The sequence below is a fragment of the Clarias gariepinus genome, chromosome 28 (assembly GCF_024256425.1).
Source record: "Clarias gariepinus isolate MV-2021 ecotype Netherlands chromosome 28, CGAR_prim_01v2, whole genome shotgun sequence".
Classification (NCBI taxonomy): Eukaryota; Metazoa; Chordata; class Actinopteri; order Siluriformes; family Clariidae; genus Clarias; species Clarias gariepinus.
In genome coordinates this window covers 1,120,430-1,126,645 of record NC_071127.1, presented here as the reverse complement: position 1 = coordinate 1,126,645, position 6,216 = coordinate 1,120,430, and the positions used below count along the sequence as shown (strand labels likewise).

General features: G+C 40.8%; 1 long non-coding RNA gene across 1 annotated transcript; it reads left to right on the top strand.

The window, feature by feature from the left end:
* The first annotated feature begins 2,843 nt into the window (after positions 1-2,843).
* On the top strand, positions 2,844-5,477 carry LOC128516023 (uncharacterized). Its single transcript, XR_008356726.1, has 3 exons — positions 2,844-2,932; positions 3,022-3,116; positions 4,146-5,477. It is a non-coding gene; the product is annotated as an uncharacterized LOC128516023 (long non-coding RNA).
* The last annotated feature ends 739 nt before the right edge of the window (positions 5,478-6,216 follow it).

Sequence of the window (6,216 nt, the reverse complement as noted above, 5' to 3'; positions counted from 1 at the left end):
AATCTCTGGGTTTCTCCTCCAGTCTCCTGATTCTGTACAGCTCTCAGAATGAAACCAGAGTCCAGACGGAGCTCCAGAGGAAAAACTCCACACACTCCTGATGATACTGGGTCAAAGGTCAGCTTTACTCACCTGTCAGTGTCCCACACATGGCATTTGGTAGTGAGAGTGATTTTACTAACTGCATTAGATGTGCAGATGTTTGCTTCCTGAGGTAATGTCAGGGGTAGCTCAGTGGTTAAGGCTGTGGACTACGATTTGGGAGGTCCAATATCTCACAACCCTTAAACCCTCAACTGCTCAGATGTATAATGAGATAAAAATGGAAGTCGCACTGGATGAGAGCGTCTGCCAAATAAGTCAATGTAAATGTGATGTCCACCAAACCCCTCCCCATCTCACACTCCTGATTGACTGACCTTCCCAATCAGTCCCCTACATCGCTCACACACTAGAGTCAGGGCAAGAACAAGCTAAATTACCCCACACAATGTGACGCACAAAAAGCATTGGAGAACTGACCGCACAAACTTTATCATTATTCTGAAATTGTATTTATCTTAGTGCCACCCTGGGTCATCAGTCCTGATCAATGAGAAGTGCGGTCTCTGTTACTGGAGAGGCTAAGGTAGAGGAGGGCTTTTCTTCAGATTTTACAGAACTTACGGAATGCAGAACAAATTATGCACTGTATCGATTCAATACAGAACAAGTCTTTGAGTTTTCATTTTCAGGACTATTCCATTGTTGCCAGGACAATTTGCAACCCTAACATTCAGTCATGATATATTTTTCATTTAAATGTTAAAAACTGTACTGAGTAAATAAAGCTGGATGAAATAATAACAGTCTTCATTTTCAGGAAGTACTCAACAACACAATGTGATTATTTTAAAGGGGGGTGTCATTCTCCCCACTAAATTTATAAACTTGTGATAGTTACAGAACCACAATATAAATTGATTCCTCATGGTGGTATTGTCATTATATCCATCAGAACGTTCATGGTGATTCCCATCATTGTTATTTAATGGTCAAGCTGTATCATGTTATTTTAGGATGAACAACACTAACAATACCCACATGTGGATGAAATCTAAGCTTAATTAAATATCTTGATTTTATTTTAATTTTTCAGATTTATCAATGTTTAGATTGTGGAAAGAGTTTTACTAAAAAATATCTCAAAACGCACCAGCAGATTCACACTGGAGAGAAGCCGTATGAGTGCTCACAGTGTGGGAAGAGTTTTAGTCTGTGGAATTCTCTCTACATGCACAAGCGCATCCATAAAGAAGAGAGGCCATTTCACTGTCGATTGTGTGGGATGGGTTTTAATTTTAAACCTCATCTTCAACAGCATGAGCTCGTCCACACAGGAGAAAGGCCGTACCACTGTGGACAATGTGGGAAAAGTTTTACTTGCGAAAGTAATGTCCAAAAGCATATGCTCAATCACAGGATAGAAATTGTATCAGCGTGGACGTTGCTTACAGAACTATAACTCATTATGTTTATATAAGAAACATAAATGCCCTGACATAAAGCCATGAGCTCCTGATCATGACCAGAAGGGGGCGGTAATGGATCATTATGGATTTTCTCAAATGGAACTACATTATATTTGGTTGAAGGTTGATAATGTGGTGAAAAGTATTATGGTGAACGGAGTAAGAGAACAAGGTACAGAGTGTTTATTGGGTTTCATAAGGGTAATGGAACATTATGGATTTTCTCAAATGGAACTATGTTGTTTAACCAGTGTGAATTCCTCACAATAACATATGCAAACAGAACCCGAACTAAGGCAATTTGGGGAGATATTTCTGGTCGACCTTACTGTGTCATTGCACTGTCCTTTTAATCTTAGCTAGTTATATTGTTTGGCCAAAAGTATAGTGCTGTCTGACCACCACCAGATATCAGTTCATTACAGCAAGCAAATCGAACAATATGTGAGAACGAACAGAGAACACAGGCTGCAGGACACAAATGCCACCTGAAGTGATGAGCTGCATAAAAAAATAAGTTATCAGACAGGCTTATTGTTAAGTTTTAAATGATGAAGTAGTGTGTCCGAGCTAAGTTTTAAGCTAAGAGAAGAAGAGTTTTAGCTTGTTGTGTCCGCCGCACCTTGATACACTTACCGGTCCGGGCCCGATCGACCGGGAGAGACAAACACACACACACACACCCGCAGGCATGATGTCTGAAGATCTCTGTTTATTCTCAGCAAAGAGAGCACATTTAAACGGTGCTACGTCCCGAACATCAAAAGAACCATCATTAACATGTCAGTCATAGAGAGACCCGGAGACAGACAGGTGAGAGGAGATACATTTGCATTCTCCTGATTAAACAAAAGGATTCTAGCAAACAGGAGCCATTTGGATGTATCCTCGTCTGGATACAGGATATAGAAGGTGTTACCACAGAAGGCATGAGGAAGCACAGTGGGGGGTCTGTTCTCAGAGCACAGGAATCTTCTTATTAGATTACATTGTCTTACTACATTATAAAACCTTACACTTATCAAACAGGAGAATTTTTGGAATCAAATGGAGAAGGAGGAAAAGATAGAGAGTGTTTAATGGGTTTCATAAGGGTGACAGGACTGGAAAAGTGGATATAGACTGAAAGGAAGATGTGGGAGATCATGACCAGAAGGGGGCGGTAACGGAACATTATGGATACCAACCGGCGGTAAACACCAAGAAGAAAAAAACGACGAAGAAGAGTTGATGTTGCCAGATTGGGTGAAGTTCGTCCTGACTATGGATTGAGGTTTTGTTTGTGACGGTGAACGGTAGGTTGTTTTTTTTTGCGCATAATAAAGTATCTGGCAACCCGTGTGCTGCTGGGCCTCTGGCTTTGGTGTGAAGCAGCGCTTCGTTCTCCACTCGTGTCTCCTTCTGTCCGATCAGTAAATCAGGTGAGTTAAAGTGAAACTTCCCACCTGAGCTGCTCGGGTAACATCTAGTGCAGATTCTGGACTCATCAATCTCTGGGTTTCTCCTCCAGTCTCCTGATTCTGTACAGCTCTCAGAATGAAACCAGAGTCCAGACGGAGCTCCAGAGGAAAAACTCCACACACTCCTGATGATACTGGGTCAAAGGTCAGCTTTACTCACCTGTCAGTGTCCCACACATGGCATTTGGTAGTGAGAGTGATTTTACTAACTGCATTAGATGTGCAGATGTTTGCTTCCTGAGGTAATGTCAGGGGTAGCTCAGTGGTTACGGCTTTGGACTACGATTTGGAAGGTCCCAGGTTCAAATCTCACAACTGTTGGGCCCTTGAGCAAGGCCCTTAAAAAAATGGAAGTCGCACTGGATGAGAGCGTCTGCCAAATAAGTCAATGTAAATGTGATGTCCACCAAACCCCTCCCCATCTCACACTCCTGATTGACTGACCTTCCCAATCAGTCCCCTACATCGCTCACACACTAGAGTCAGGGCAAGAACAAGCTAAATTACCCCACACAGTGACGTAAACAATGTGACGCACAATAAGGATTGGAGAAATGACCGCACAAACTTTATCATTATTCTGAAATTGTATTTATCTTAGTGCCACCCTGGGTCATCAGTCCTGATCAATGAGAAGTGCGGTCTCTGTTACTAGACAGGCTAAGGTAGATGAGGGCTTTTCTTTAGATTTTACAGAACTTACGGAATGCAGAACAAATTGTGTACTGTATTGATTCAATACAGAACAAGTCTTTGAGTTTTCATTTTCAGGACTATTCCATTGTTGCCAGGACAATTTGCAACCCTAACATTCAGTCATGATATATTTTTCATTTAAATGTTAAAAACTGTACTGAGTAAATAAAGCTGGATGAAATAATAACTGTCTTCATTTCAGGCAGCACTCAACAACACAATGTAATTATTTTAAAGGGGGGTGTCATTCTCCCCACTGTATTTATAAACTTGTGATAGTTACAGAACCACAATACAAATTGATTCCTCATGGTGGTATTGTCATTATATCCATCAGATCGTTCATGGGGATTCCCATCATTGTTATTTAATGGTCAAGCTGTATCATGTTATTTTAGGATGAACAACACTAACAATACCCACATGTGGATGAAATCTAAGCTTAATTAAATATCTTGATTTTCCTTATATTTTTCAGATGCATCAATGTTCAGATTGTGGAAAGAGTTTTACTAAAAAATATCTCAAAACGCACCAGCGGATTCACACTGGAGAGAAGCCGTATGAGTGCTCACAGTGTGGGAAGAGTTTTAGTCTGTGGAATTCTCTCTACATGCACAAGCGCATCCATATAGAAGAGAGGCCATTTCACTGTCGATTGTGTGGGATGGGTTTTAATTTTAAACCTCATCTCCAACGGCATGAGCTCGTCCATACGGGAGAGAAGCCATTTCAATGTCAATTGTGTGGGATGTGTTTTGCTCGTAAAACTCATCTTCAACGGCATGAGCTCGTCCACACAAGAGAGAGGCCATTTCAATGTCGATTGTGTGGGATGAGTTTTGTTCGTAAAACTAATCTCCAGCTGCATGAGCGCATCCACACAGGAGAAAGGCCATATTACTGTGGACAATGTGGGAAGAGTTTTACTCGTGAAAGTTATGTCCAAAAGCATATGCTCACCCACACAGGATAGAAACTGTATCAGCGTGGATGTTGCTTACAGAACTATAACTCATTATGTTCATATGTATAGCCATGAGCTCCTGATCATGACCAGAAGGGGGCGGTAATGGAACATTATGGATTTTCTCAAATGGAACTACATTATATTTGGTTGAAGGTTGATAATGGACTGAAAAGTATTCTGGTAAACGGAGTAAGAGAACAAGGTACAGAGTGTTTATTGGGTTTCATAAGGGTAATGGAACATTATGGATTTTCTCAAATGGAACTATGTTATTTAACCAGTGTGAATTCCTCACAATAAGATATGCAAACAGAACCCGAACTAAGGCAATTTGGGGGGATATTTCTGGTCGACCTTACTGTGTCATTGCACTGTCCTTTTAATCTTAGCTAGTTATATTGTTTGGCCAAAAGTATAGTGCTGTCTGACCACCACCAGATATCAGTTCATTACAGCAAGCAAATCGAACAATATGTGAGAACGAACAGAGAACACAGGCTGCAGGACACAAATGCCACCTGAAGTGATGAGCTGCATAAAAAAATAAGTTATCAGACAGGCTTATCAAACAGGAGCAGAGAATAATTACACAAGATCAACCTCACCCTGACTTTTGAACACCACAGATAGAGGTATTGGTAGAGGTATCCAATAGTAATGGTAGTATGGGGCCATCGGGAGGACATCAGCCCTGTGAGGACAAAGTGTTTGACTGTGAGGTGTGAGCAGTGGTGGACAGTAAAGTAATAAATGTAATTAGTTACTCGACTTAAGTATTTTTTGTACCTTTTCACAGCTATGAACAGACATTTGTTTAGTTTTATTGCCCCCTGACTGTCACTGTTTTTTTTTTTTGTTTTTTTTTGCAATTAAAAAGGAAGATGGGCTTTAAATATTAATAGATTACAAAAAAAGCAGATTTAAATAATCAGAAGAATAATATGGAAATGTGTATGAATTAAAATGCTCAGATTGTCCCTTAAATCTGTATTGTACATTTTCTGTATTGTATGTGTGACATAAATGAACTAGCAAAAGGAAGAAGAGATGATTGATCTACTGAGGGATATTGGGAAGGTTGAGAACACAGTAAAAAGTATTCTGGTAAATGGAGAAGGAGGAAAAGATAGAGAGTGTTTAATGGGTTTCATAAGGGTGACAGGACTGGAAAAGTGGATATAGACTGAAAGGAAGATGTGGGAGATCATGACCAGAAGGGGGCGGTAACGGAACATTATGGATACCAACCGGCGGTAAACACCAAGAAGAAAAAAACGACGAAGAAGAGTTGATGTTGCCAGATTGGGTGAAGTTCGTCCTGACTATGGATTGAGGTTTTGTTTGTAAGGGTGAACGGTGGTTTTTTTGCGCACAATAAAGTATCTGGCAACCCGTGTGCTGCTGGGCCTCTGGCTTTGGTGTGAAGCAGCGCTTCGTTCTCCACTCGTGTCTGTCCGATCAGTAAATCAGATGAGTTAAAGTGAAACTTCCCACCTGAGCTGCTCGGGTAACATCTAGTGCAGATTCTGGACTCATCAATCTCTGGGTTTCTCCTCCAGTCTCCTGATTCTGTACAGCT